Genomic DNA, 14,657 nt, shown 5'->3' with positions numbered 1-14,657 from the left:
GTGACATATGACATGATCCCATATTTAAAAGACTCTACCAGAAAACTCTCAGAGCCAAAAAACACTTTGAGCAAAGCAAAGTAAGACCTGGAACTTTAAAACTGATAAGAAAAAACACTGAAAGTTATAGGCATTAGTAAGACTATATGAAAAAAACTCAAAAGCACAAGAAAATTCTAAGGACAGACAAGCAAGATTGCATGATATTAAAAGGCACTGCCATAGCAAAGGTAACAGTTGGAACCAGGGAGAAACAGCCCATAGGATGGGAGAAACTCTGTCAGTTATCTATTTGATATGAGATTGGTATCTAGAATCTATACAGAATTCAAAAAAAACAAACACCCCAAAAGCATCCAATCAATAAATGGGAAAGTAAATTGACTAATATTTCTCAAAGAAGAAGTAAAAATGGTCAATAAAACTTTGAAAAATGTTCAACATCCATAGTTAGTAGGGAAATACAAATTAAATCTACACCAATATTCCCTCTCACTCCAAAATAGCTAGCAATAAAACAAAAGACAGGCTGGAGAGATGGCTTAGCCATTAAGCACTAGCCTGTGAAGCCTAAGGACCCCGGTTTGAGGCTTGATTCCCCAGGACCCATGTTAGCCAGATGCACAAGGGGGCGCACGCATCTGGAATTCATTTGCAGTGGCTGGAAGCCCTGGCGTGCCCATTCTCTCTCTCTCTCTCTCTCTCTCTCTCTCTCTCTCTCTCTCTCTCTCTCTCTCTGTCTCCCTCTTTCTCTCTATCTGTCACTCTCAAATAAATAAATTTAAAAATAAAAAATAAAACAACAAATGCTGACCAGGACGTGGGGAGATAGGAACACTTATACACTGCTGGGGGGAATGTAAAGCAACATAGCCACTATGGAAATCAACTTAGAGGTTCCTCGAAAACCTAGAAATAAACCTACCACATGATCCAACTATTTTACTTCTGAGTATCTGCCTGAAAGAATCTGAGTAAGTAGACAAACACACATCTGTTGCTGTGCCACTTACAATACCAAGATACGCAACCAGCTTATCTGTCTATTAACAGATGACTAGATAAAGAAAATATGGTATGGTATGTATACCCAATGTTCTTTTATTCAGTCATAAAGAAGAATGAAGTTGCCATTTGAAGAAGAATGGATGGAACTGTAAATTACTAGCTTAAGCAAAATAAGTTAGACTCAGAAGCAAATATGGCATGTTTTCTCTCAAGTGCAGAATCAGTATATAAATAAATAACATGAAAGTAGAATGGGGCCCATGAACATGGAGAAATAGGTCTAAAGGAAGGGAGGAAGAGAGGGCAATGGTGGGGAAAGACAAATTTTTTTTTTCTTTCTATCATGTGCAGAGTGTAGATTTAACTATATATACATATACTTATAAACATGAAAGCAGCAGAGGAACTATTTGTGTGGGGAGGAAGGGAACCAGCAAGAAGGAGGGAGGAGGGATATAGGAAGGCAATGGGGGGGGGTAAATATGAGTAAAGTGCAATGGTATGTATGTAAGAAAGTGCCATAATGCCACTAATCTCTATTGTATTGTATACTATCTTACAGATAGTGAAAGAGAAATCAGAAAAAATAAAACACAATGGACAAAGGAAAGGCAGATTCCACTTCTCAGTCTCACAAACAGAAACTCACACTCAGGAAGACATGGCATTAGCTGATCCTTCAGTTGTGTGTGCTTTTCAGATCACAACTTCCTTTAGAAATGTCATAACTTATTCTGGCTAAGTAAAGTCCAGTAGCTGACTACTGTGTCGCAGCGTCGACTGATCACTACAACAATGGGCGCTGTGGAGAGTTTATTGCGTTTTGTGTCTTCTTTGTCCTATACCCAGCGGATTTCTCTTTAGATACGTGTTTCTGAAGGCACTTAAAAATGTCCATTTGCATTTTATTGGAACATTAGAAAATGATAGCTGTTTGATAATTGGGCAATATGCTTAGCAGTTGGCTGGTTCAATGTATTGAAACATAAAGGGAAAGACTGAAAGCTTACTTTGGGCATAAGAAACAACAACGTATGTTTTCTGAGGTAGAAACATATATATTTGACTTAGATGACCTCTCTCTTCAGATTTCATAGCATAATACATTCAAAATAAAGATTTTATATCCTGATAATTACTAGTTAAAATACCCTGTAAAAACTCTTCCTAAGCAATCTTAGTAAATAACAGAGCCATAGCATCCCTTTTTAAGTTCTAATATTCCTATACAAAAGTCATGTCTTTATTACTTGTTCATAGTCCTTCATCTATAAGCCATTAAAAGAAGAAAAATGTTGCCATGAAGTCATAAATTAATTTAGTTTTGATCATCCAGAATGTAATATTTAATATTCTGGACTTAAAATTGCTTTCTAGCTCCATTATAATTCTGTTAATATCATAATAACCTGAGGCATCAACCACTATCACAAAACCACATGCTTATCTGTTTGTGGCACTAGTCATAATTGAAAGAAGCTGCTTATGAGGGTTGAGTCAAAAACAAATATTTTTTAAAATTCCAGGAGTTCTAAGAGTGGTCTACATTTTTCATATAGAAATGAAATTTTCCTTACAGAGTGAAATTTCACCTACATCTATTATGTAAATTTCAAAAACAGAAAAAATATCAAACTATCTTTCTTAGCAGGGTTCCCTCCTAACTTAAAAAAATAAATGTGCACGGAGCGTTATCAGTTTATTAAGCACAGCAAACACCCTTTTCACAGCTGTCACTGGGGAAATCAACATGTCCTGCCATTTTGTTATCATTTCTGTAATTCCTCCATTGAAATCTGCTTAATGGAACAAAACCCTCATAATCCAAACAATGTATCTTAAAGCTAAAACACCATCCAAAATGCTAATCCTTTGTGTCTAGATAATCACTCTCCCAAGGATGATTACTTATTTACTATTTGAAAAGAACTGCCTCTTAGCTGCACTAAAGTTTATATGACCAGCAACCTGAAGACGGACACTCAGAAATACTACAAATAACCCACGGTACCTGCTCCTATGACTCCACTTCTGTTCTCAGACGGGAATGACTTGCTCCTTCCTACTGGTCCTACTGGTCTAGAAATAGATGTACAGAGGAACAGAAGAAGGAACAAGGCAAGGCATGATTCCATACCTGCTCCACTGCTTCACAGCCACGGGATGCTCCTTGCCATCCTTCCCACGCAGGGTCAAGCAGGCCGATGGAGTTAGGTTACTTTTCATTTGTTACTCTATCAGCCAATTGGTTATCCCTCTGGAAAACATAACACAGAGAGAATAAAACATTCATGACCGTAGAGTGTGCCATTACAGTGCATTCTGCGATGCCGAATGTATGTCACATCCACTCTGGCAGCAGCTTGCCCCAACCAGCCCACGGTGGACCTGCCCTGCGTTCCTATTGAGAAAGTATGCTGATCTCCTCGCCTGCAGAGTAGATTCTTACAAATTTTATTACTAATCAGTTGTTTTATTTACAGGAACATTAACAAACTGCATTTTTAGTGACTGATTTTTTATTAGTTCAACTGTTTCCATAGCTTCAAATTACCCTAATATTTGTCAAGATGCACGGAGTCACAGTAGTTTAATCTTTGGTTTAAATAATCCTAAACTATTTTTTTTCTTCTTTTTTTTTCAAGGTAGGGTCTCACTCTAGCCCAGGCTGACCTGGAATTCATTATGGAGTCTCAGGGTGGCCTCTAACTCACGGCGATCCTCCTACCTCTGCCTTCCGAGTGCTGGGATTAAAGGCATGTGCCACCACGCCCGGCAAATAATCCTAAACTCTTATAGAAAGGCATGTGATAAACAGGTCCTATGATTACAAGTAAGATCCTACTGACTGAAAAAGCCTTAGACGAAGCAACAGCAACCCCAGAATTGGCTGCAGAGGCTAAAGGTAAGAATGTGGGTTCCTTAGCACAGGTAACCAAGCCTAAGGCTATATTGCATACACACTGCAGAACACTTTCACCTCTAGAGGGCATTGTTCTTTTAGATAACAATCAGATTTATAGGTGGTCAGAGTTTAGGAAGCAGACACAGAGAAGTGGGGCAGCAAGAGGCAAGGGAACGCAAATCTAGAGACTTAAGAACTAGAGTCAAGTGCCAGCACCACTTCAGCTTTGAACAAGTCCTTTAAAGAAATGAAAATAGGCCGGCGTGGTGGCGCACACCTTTAATGCCAGCACTTGGGAAGTGGAGATAGGAGGAGCACCATGAGTTTGAGGCCACCCTGGGACTACATAGTGAATTCGAGGTCAGCCTGGACTAGAATAAGACCCCCTACCTCAGAAAACCAAAAAAAGAAAAAAGAAAAACAACGAAAATAGTTGTTGTATTAATAAAATGAGAATATGGATAACTGTTTTTCAAAACATGAAGCTTAATTTTCAAATTCTGCTCAATAACAAACATTTTAGTAAAATTTATTATTTTTCACAATTAATTAGCCTTCTTAAACCACCATTTTTTTTTTTTTAAGTACTGCATAAGCAGTAGCTTTAAAAAAATAAGTACGGGGCCAGCCATGGTGGCACACGCCTTTAATCCCAGTGAGTAGGAGGCAAAGGTAGGAGGATAGCTATGAGTTTGAGACCAGCCTGAAACTACAGAGTGAATTCCAGGTCAGCCTGAGGTACAGTGAGACCCTACCTTAAAACATAAGTACTGTTAAACTCTGGGGTGAAGTGGAGCTGTGGCTGTGGGAAGGAGCAAGCCCAGGCTCTTACTGCCCATTTGTACCAGTCCTTCACTGATACAGGCATGAGTCTGAGTGCTAGGAAAACACTGAGAAATAAACGCAAACACACACCCTGGGCTTCCCAGAGTTGCAGACTTCCAGAAGAGTAGCCAAATAGTCATTCAGGAAAATTATAAAAGTCAAACTTTGGAGAGATGCCACAAGACTATATAAAAGCTATAAACACAAAACGATCAGGCAAAAACAAAAACAACCAAGTAAAGATCTGAAAAGAAGCAAATGTAAGGGTTGCCTGCAGACATAAATATACCCCAGGCAAACAGAGAGGAGGTTGAAAGGCCCTAGGCGTGGTGGCACACACCTTTAGTTCCAGTGTTCGGGAGGCAGAGATAGGAGGATCACTGAAGTGCAAGGCCACCCTGAGACTACATAGTGAATTCCACATCAGCCTGGATTAGAGTGAGACCCTACCTGAAAAAAACAAGAAAACAACAACAAAAGAAGAAGGAGGAGGAGGAGGAGGATAAGAAGAAGGGCCCAAGGTGCTTAAATTGGAGAAATAAAAGAGAATGAAGCTATGTCTCTTATACATAGAATATTATTACATGCCTATACATAGATGGCTTCTGATAGTTACATCACAAAAAGACACACGCAGAGATGGAGGGAATCATTTGCCATGTAGCCAGGCTAGACATTCTAGAAAGGACGAGTTCCAGTGATGGGAGTATAAGGATATGAGTGATGGGGGGCATGTAAACAACTCCTTCATCCTTGGAAAAGGAGAACTTAGAAGATCCTTGGAAGGTTGAACTTATGGAGCCTTTCTATGAGGTGAAAGTGGGAGTGAGAACCATGTTGATGAGGGAAGGAAAGGTGTGAAATGCTAATTTTTATGGTTTGAATACAAAATGCCCCACAGGCTCATGTTTTAAATGCTTGGACCCCATCTTTGGGCAGTTCTGGACACGTCATGAGGTAGAGCCTAGATGGTGGAAACAGTCAATAAGAGACAAAGCCTCTGAAGGTTCTATCTGGTCTCTGGTTCCTGCCCCACTCTGCTTCCTGGTCTGCCTTGATATGAACAGACTCTGCCACCCTCTCCTGCTGGTATGAACTGAGCTTCTCTGCCCTCCTTCTCTGCCATCATGTACTGAAACCCTTCAAAAACCATAACCCAGAATGAATCCTCCTTCCCTTATGTTGTTTCTGTCAGGCAATTTGGTCACAGCAAGGTAAAAGAACCTCATATATTAATTTACCTCGTGTGTCCCCTTAATGGCTGCTAAGGAGCTTTTCTACACCTCTGACTCTAGCAGATGGTTAGAGTGTAATAACAAAGCTGCACTGGCACACACTCTGCACACTCTGCAGTGGCACTGGATGAAGTACGTGCATATTCAGTCAAAACAAGCTAACACATGAGTACCAGAGCCCATGGTTGTTCATGAAAATTTGTATCTAAGAGGGCTCAGATATCGCTGCTATTGAACACAGAATGCACAGCGTCGCATAGCTCTAACAAATCAGGGCTTCCCAACACCACGAGTAAGGGCATTGCTGCTACACTGTGGCTATTCTTATTACCTCTACAGCGTCACTGTTGTGGCTTGAATATGAAATTTTCCTCCCCTAGTCACATGTGTTGAACCCTTGGTCCCAAAGTAGTGGTGATTTTTGTGGAAGCAGCTGAAACCTGAGGAGATATGTCATAAAGTAGAGGAAGTAGGTCACGGGGATGGGGACATGTCTCTAAAAGTTCTACATGGTCCCCACTCCCTTCCTCACTCTCAGCTTCCAAGGGGTGAACAGGCTTCTTTTCCACACATCCCCAGCTCCGTGATGTTCTGCCAAAGCATGTGGAACCAGGTGAGCATGGACTGACAGTCCTGAAATCATGACCAAAAAAGTATTTTCTTCCTTGTTTTGTCAGATATTTTGTCCACCTAATACAATTTTTTATGAGAGAGAGAAAATTGGCACGCTAGGGCATACAGCCACTGCAACTCAACTCCAGACGTGTGCACCTTCTTATGCACATGTGCGACCTTGCATGTTTATGTTGTTATGTTATTGCATATGGAACTCATGCCATTACTGTTCTCTATTATTGTCGTTTGGAGGTTTGGAGGTTTGGTTTGAGTTTTGTGTTTTCAATGCTGGTAATAGAACCCAGAGCCTCTTCCTTGCCAGACAAATGCTTCACCACTGAGCCACATCCCAAGCCCCATGTCCTCCCTTCGTAAATTGCAAAGGCTTAAATAATTTGGTCAGGATTATTGTGTTCAATGAATTTAGAAAAGAAAAATACAGCTCATTTCTTTCTGTTCTTTTTGCATATTAATTATACATAATAATGGGTTAGGTCATTTCTTCATTATGTAAAATGAAGATACTGTTGACTACCACTCTAGATATAACTAAGAACTATTCTAGCATTTTCCTTACATGCTCTTTTGTAAAAATCAAGTGCTATTTGTTTCAGGAGAGTAAATTGGTAAATTCATATACTTTTTAAATATTTTTTTTCAAAGATAAAAATATCCTTTTAAAAGATAAGTTACAGGCTGGAGAGATGGCTTAGCTGTTAAATCATATGCCTGTGAAGCCTAAGGACCCAGGTTCTATTCTCTAGGCCCCATGTAAGCCAGATGCACATGGTGGCGCGTGCATCTGGAGTTTGTTTGCAGTAGCTGGAGGCCCTGGCATGCCCATTCTCACTCTCTCTATCTCTCTTTCTATCCCTAATACATGAATAAATTAAATAAAATAGATGTTTAAAAAAATAAAAATAAAATAAAAGATAAATTACAAGAGCCACACGTGGTGGTGCAGGCCTTTATTCCCAGCACTCGGGAGGCAGAGATAGGAGGATCACCATGAGTTCAAGGCCACTCTGAGACTACAGAGTGAATTCCAGGTCAGCCTGAGCTACAGTGAGACCCTACCTTGAAAAACAAAAAAACAGAAAACAACAAAAACAAAAAGATAAGTTACAAAGGAATGAAATTTGAATATTGGCAAGTCCATACATATATAGAAAGCGCAGAACCATAGAAGACTAAGGAGAAGGAATAAGATTGGAACTCTCTAGAATCACTTAGGAAGATTTAAATAAATAATGCCTGTGGCCACCCAGATTATCCCTAAAAAATATCGTGGTTGGGCTTGAGCACTTTTAGGGGTGTCAGGTGGTACTTGTGAGCTGCTGTTGACCCCACATCAGACAGAGCCGACACAGAGAGCTCTTTAGTTAAGTAATGTGAACAACACCTGCTGCCCAGGCAGCACTCGGTAGGAATTTTCCAAGGCTCAGGTTTCCTAAGAAAACATTTGCTGGAGATAATGACATCCATGTGACTAAACACAAAATAAAATTTGGTTTCACATAATTTCACTCAAGAAGGAGTATCCAAAAAAAATAATAATAACACTTCTGTTTCTTAAGCTATCAGCAAGTCATCCTCTATGAGCCCTGTATTCTCTTACAAAGCTGCCATAAAACCTGATCACATTTTGTCTCCCAGGCCTTTGATGAAATGGAACAATAATTATACTAGAGACTTTTATATGTGCCTACTGTTTTCTACAGTTAGTATGAACACTGGTTAAGTTACTCTCTCCTTGTCTACCTAAATCAGAACCTTGAGCCACTGGAAGTGCTTTAAGAGTTTGAATATACAATTCTAGTAGATTTCATCCCAAGCCTATAACTCATCTCTAGTTTGAATAAATTATACAACAATTGAGAAACCTCTCCCCTGTTACTCTGTTGGTCAAGGCACTTTAGCCAGTACCATAAGAACTTTGAAGGTGGTAGTGATGATGTGATCATGGCAGTGGTACTGGTGGTAGAGATAACAGTAATTAACACGATCTAGAGTAGCTCACTTAGCCTTTAACAAGTATAACATAGTAAAATGATGATTTCTTCGTTTTGAAATTCGGTCTGGTCTCATCTGATAGCCCAGTTCTACTGGGTTCACAGTACTATTGACAAAAACCTTCCTGGACTGTACTTAAGTTGGGCTTTTCTATTGAGAAGTCATCTTTGGTGTCTCTCTGGGTGGCTTGTAAGATAGCTTGTTTGGGGCCTGGAGAGATGGCTTAGCGGTAAGCGCCTGCCTGTGAAGCCTAAGGACCCTGGTTCGAGGCTCAATTCTCCAGGATCCACGTTAGCCAGATGCACAAGGGGGTGCATGCATCTGGAGTTCGTCTGCAGTGGCTGGAGGCCCTGGTGCGCCCATTCTCTCTCTCTCACTCTTTCCCTCTTTCTCTCTCTTTGTCGCTCTCAAATAAATAAATAAAATAAAATATTTTTAAAAAAAGATAGCTTGTTTGCCAGATAGAGAAAGAATCTGTCATCTTAATCTCTGATAACCCTCAATATCTTATCAAACTCCTCACCCTCCTCCCTTGGTATCCAATACCTTGAATTGCCTCCCATCAGAATTTGGAGAGATTTGTTTCACCAGAACCTCTCCTTTCCCCAGTGTTTTCTTTTTAGTAATTTTCTGTCTACTGATCCTGACTCTGCTCCTAGGTCATTGATCTCAGAGAGCTCATACTAATCCAAATGGAGCCCAATTCTATACCGAGGTCTTCTTTCCCTTTTATAATAGTTCTCGAGTAAAACCTACTTACACAACTTTATTTTTTTAAAAGTGTGAGGAGGGAGATTTCATACTTTCATTTTATAAAGAATATGAAAGAGGTTAAGTGAATTATCCAAGGTCATCAGGCATTAGAGCAGATGCCATCTTTGACACCAGCCTGGCTGGTTCTAAGGCGAAAGCTCTAATTCACCACAAAGCTTCGCTTCAGAAATGTATGATTCCAGGAGCCGTCTGCCTGCTATCTTTCTTTGCAAACAAATCTGTGACTGAGATGGGTAGTACGTGAGTTAAAGCTCAAGAAAGAAAGGTACTAATGGCTTTAAACAAGTGTCCGCCAAAAAGCTGTCGCATTGAGGAGGCCCGCCTCTCAGTAACAGTGTCAAGGACTTGGTCAAGTAAGTCTCTAACTCTGAGCACTGTGTTGCTGAAAAAACATTGACTAAGCCTTGTCCCCTGCTAAGACAAGAAGTATGTGCTTTATATGTGTGAGATTTAAACACTTTGTTGCTTACTTAAGACAAGCAATTGCTGTAATAAACTAATGAAGCTTCTAGTCCAATAGACTTGCTTATTGGACTGAATATCTGTAAACAGAACTTTGAACCTTTTGTCCCCTGTTCACATTAGCTCAAAATGTCTTTTGTTAGTCAACTAAAAAAAAAAAAAAAAAAAAAAAAACCGAAGGTGAAAACAAACTTTTGTTCAAGGCAAAAGTCTCTCTTAGTTTTGTTTGTTTGTTTGTTTGTTTTTCAAGTTAGGGTCTCACTCTAGTCTAGGCTGATCTGGAATTCATGATGTAGTCTCAGAGTGGCCTCCAACTCATGATGATCCTCCTACCTTGGCCTCCCAAGTGCGGAATTAAAGGTTTACACTACCATGCCCTGCCCCCCCCCCCCCCCCCCCCCCCCGCTTTTTGAGGCAAGGTCTCACTTTAGTCCATGCTGAGCTGGACCTTACCCCACAGCCCAGGCTGACCTCAAGCTATAGGGATCCTCCCGCCTCAGCCTACCAAATACTGGGTTTAAAGGCATTATCCACCACACCCAAGAGGCCCTGGTGCCCCCATTCTCTTCTCTCTCCTCACAGATAAATCAATAAATACTTTTTTTAAAAAAGGCTAAGCAAGACACTCATGTATTCAGTTTAGTCTTAATGCAAGGCAGACCTGCTATTCAATGTGGCTGTGTTGCCCTCTGGTGTTCAAAAAGAGAGCAACACTAAGCAGCAGCTTTCAACTTGAAAAAATTCCTGCCTCAAATCACCTGTGACCTTTCATAAGCACACTGCCTCACCCCCAACCCCAGCCACCTGAGTAGGGCAAGGGGCTGTAGGGAGGGTAAGTCTGGTGATTATGGGAACTGGTGAGAAAACACTCATGGAAACACTCAGGCATGGTATGTCTACAAACGATGCTGTCCTTTTGTTGGATTCTAAAACTCAAGTTTATAAACATGAGGACATATTACACAGTCAGGGGATTTAAGTTATAACCTTACACAAATCTGATTTTAGGGTGATGCTATATGTGTATCAAAACATTACATTGCATCCCATAAATGCATAGTTACTATGTGTCAATTTTTAAAAGTAATTTTGAGAGAAAAATAAGATTATAAAAAGTTGCTTTTGGGCTGGAGAGATGGCTTAGTGGTTAAGCGCTTGCCTGTGAAGCCTAAGGACCCCGGTTCGAGGCTCGGTTCCCCAGGTCCCACGTTAGCCAGATGCACAAGGGGGCGCACACGTCTGGAGTTCGTTTGCAGTGGCTGGAAGCCCTGGGGCGCCCATTCTCTCTCTCTCCCTCTATCTGTCTTTCTCTCTGTGTCTATCGCTCTCAAATAAATAAATTAAAAAAAATTTTTTTTAAAAAAGTTGCTTTTGAAGTTTCTGAGAGGAGGAACCCTGGAACAACTGTTAAACTTCTAGATGTCGGATTTCCCAGTTATCAACTGGAACAAGACAGAGGCCCCAGAGGGATCCAGGGAAAAACAGCTGCAAAAAATCAAGAATCCACAGGACAGATTTGGCTGATTCATAAGCTATGAGGAGATGCCAGGACTGAGATGTTCCATCCCTTCTCTCAGGACACATGAAGATTCCAAATATGACAGGTCTTGGCTAGATTTCTCTGGCCAGTATGGTGGTATGTAAAATTAGTCTTTATATATAGCGTATCAAATTTTAAGTCTGAGCATGCATCTTGGTCAGTTTGTTTCCTGGGCGTCCTCACCCTGACACCACATTGGCCTTCTCCTCCAGACCTCTCAGACACTCCATTCCACCCTTGATGTCTCTACGACCTGCAGGCTCTCATCCTGCCCATGTCCAGCCCTGGGTCTGATAGCTTGCCTATATTCTATGAGGTAATCTTGACATAGAACTCTCTCTCTCTCTTTCTCTGCTAGTCATTGCTCTAGGAGCCTTCTGCCCATGTGACCCAGTCATCCTCCCTACAGCCTCCCTTGCCCTACTCAGGTCCCTGGATGAGTTCCAGCTTTTAAGTTTTAAACCCCAGTCTCACACCCTGCCTTGCTTGTCTTGCCAGCCAACTCTGTCCTACACATGGTGCTTACATCTTGCTAATATTTCTGAGTCCCTCAGCCCACATCTGTCGGTTGTGACCTTTTTATTTATTTATTTTTCTAGTTAGTTAGTTAGTTATGAGAGAGAGAGAGAGAATAAAGAGAGAGAGAATAGGTGCACCAGGGCCTCCAGCCACTTCAAATAAACTCCAGATGCATGTTACGCCATGTGCATCAGGCTTATCTGGAGAGTTGAACCAGGGTCTTAGGCTTCCCAAGCAAGCACCTTAACCACTAAACAATCTCTCCAGCCCAGTTGAGACCTTCTAAAAATATTGTATTTATTATTCATTTGCAAGGACAGAGAGAGAAAGAAAGTTGACATGACAGGGCCTCTTGCCACCGCAAATGAATTCCAGATGCAAGTGCCACTTAGTGCATCTGGATACTGGGGAAATGAATCCAAGCTGTCAGATTTTGCAAGCAAGTACCTTTAACTGCTGAGCCATCTCTCCAGCCCCAGTTGTGACCGTTTTGTCACCCCTTCCTCATTCAGATAAAACTCTCAGATCATCAATGTAGTTATTCCTTTGTTAACACCCTTCATTCTTTACACCATCCCCGTCAACACTTGGTTGTATATGTCCCAATGGGACAAGTGCTGTCTGTACAGATCCATGGTCTCCAGTCCTAGGGAGAGCTGTACCCTGAACAGCATCTTTCTGGGTGTCCCTGTGGGACTTTTCACCATTGGCCTTCCTCAATTTCAGCCAAAGACATTTTATACTGCACCAGAGGGGGAAAAAATTGAGTGTGTTCTATTGTTAACAAAATATATCCCCATGGATTCTTTTGACCCACACAGTGACTGGTACAGGCATACTTGAAAGAGTATTATTATCATTATGGGCAAACAAACTGAAGTTCAGAGGGGTTAAACACAGACATGAGGCAGTTATTACTAATGGAGCCTGAGTAGGAAGGGGTCTCCAAACTCAGAATCCCAGTTAAGTGTGAAGCAGGTGCTACTTTCTCAGGGACCAGACACACCAGGGTGAGTGCCCACGTCTAGAGAGTGCTGCCTTCTCCACAATGCCCATGCTGCTGACGAGGCACTGGCAGCTCATTCATTTATTCCTGTTGTAAGAAGCAAGGAGAAGATGGTCTTGAAAACAAGAATGTTATCTTTCTTTCTTTTGAAAGATGAAACTACCAAGGATTGGGTTTCTTGTGTACATATTTATCTGCTATTTTGAGAGCCTTTGGCTGAAAACAAGCTTATCCACTCAGTAACTTGGCTCACAACTTTGAAACCACTACGAGTTGGAAAGCCAGACCAAGATTTGGTAAAAGCATGATCCCACAGAAACAGGACACTGCATCGGGCCCGTGAAGCTGCCATGGAGGACAGTCCACTGGGCAGATCCAGACAGAGAAGCTATTTTCTATAAATACATGATACCATCCAAAACTACTTCTGCTGGGAATGAGGTACCCAACGGATTCACTTGCTGTGACTTCAGACAGATAAAGAGTCTCAGCTCCTTACTGGGTCTTCCAAGCATTCTTTCCACAGGGATCTTGTTCTGTCAATAAAAGGACACCCCTGCATCTTCCAAGATCTTTGTGCCTTGGCTATATTGTTGTACACCAAAGTGAACATTGGAAACTTGCTGACCACCCAAATGGGGTTCTGGTGGGACCAGGGGATGCCCCATACCATCAGAGCTGGTCTATAGCCTACACCAAGAAATCTGAACCAGGATACTTGGCTTTTAACTGTGTAGACATAGGTGAGGGACTCACATTCCTCAGTGTCAGAGTGCTCCTTTGTTGTGGTCAAAGCAGCACTGTGAGAACTGCTCAGGCTGTCAAGATGAAAGGGGTTTGGGGAGCAACCAGAGAGGGGTACAAGTACACAAGACACCCTCCAAGGCTCAGGAAACATTTCAGAAGATGTAGCAGAAAAAAACAAGAATCAAAGGATGGGGAGATGTACTTTGGGATGCTATCTTGTGGCTATGAAGTGAGTACTGCACTGATGACCTCACAGTGGCTGTCCTCACCTCACAAGACATGCACAATACTGGGCCCAGAAACGTCATCATGAATGATAGAAGAGGGGGAAAATGACATCAAAATAAGAGAGTACTTGAAAAAAAGTGGTTCCATGGAAGGAGAAGGAATGAGGCGACAAAATCACTTAATTAATGGGAGAGGATTATGATCGAAATACATTATGTACATGTAGATGAAAATGCATCACACATATACACATACAAAATAAACTTTTTAAGTTGCTAGGGGAAATGGAAAAATGAGGCACAGCAACATGCCAGGAAATGAACACGGAACAACCACAGAAAAGAAAGCCTGGCAGGTAACCCACACCTACAGAATTACTGGTTTATGCATATTTATTTATTTATTTTTGATTCATGCATATTTAAAGGTAGTTTTATAAGCAAAGTATGGAGAGAAATGGAATGGAGTTGAGCTGGTTCATGGGAACAGTTAACGTAACTGAGGAGAATTGTGTTAGCTCAAGACAAGAGTTCGGAAGGGGATCCTCACCGTCCCTGCCTACTGCAGCCCAGCCCCATAGTGACCTTGGCATACTGCCCCTTGCCAGGGCAGAGTTGGGTGGTGGGAAGAGCACAGAGCTGTGGTAAACACTGAGCAATAGTGTCCACACAAAGCACAAGCATGTGGCTTTTGGTAAATAGTAATTATTATGCTCTGTGTTCCCTTCAAAGGCAAAGGAGAGTGGAGCCCTTTTAGGAGCTCCAAGCTGCACTCAGTCCG

The 14,657-nt window shown here is 41.5% G+C and overlaps 1 protein-coding gene across 1 annotated transcript in view; it reads right to left on the bottom strand.

The window, feature by feature from the left end:
* Nucleotides 1-3,168, bottom strand: part of Dnajc5b (DnaJ heat shock protein family (Hsp40) member C5 beta) — a 66,235-nt gene extending 63,067 nt beyond the window's left edge. Inside the window, exon 1 of the mRNA XM_045144573.1 lies at nt 3,146-3,168. The gene's annotated coding sequence lies outside the window, so the exon portion shown is untranslated. The remainder of the gene's footprint in view (nt 1-3,145) is intronic.
* Nucleotides 3,169-14,657: the final 11,489 nt, after the last annotated feature.

This window comes from Jaculus jaculus, chromosome 2, assembly GCF_020740685.1.
Source record: "Jaculus jaculus isolate mJacJac1 chromosome 2, mJacJac1.mat.Y.cur, whole genome shotgun sequence".
Classification (NCBI taxonomy): Eukaryota; Metazoa; Chordata; class Mammalia; order Rodentia; family Dipodidae; genus Jaculus; species Jaculus jaculus.
Note: the sequence above shows the minus strand (reverse complement) of the source record. Positions and strands in the feature narration are given on the sequence as shown.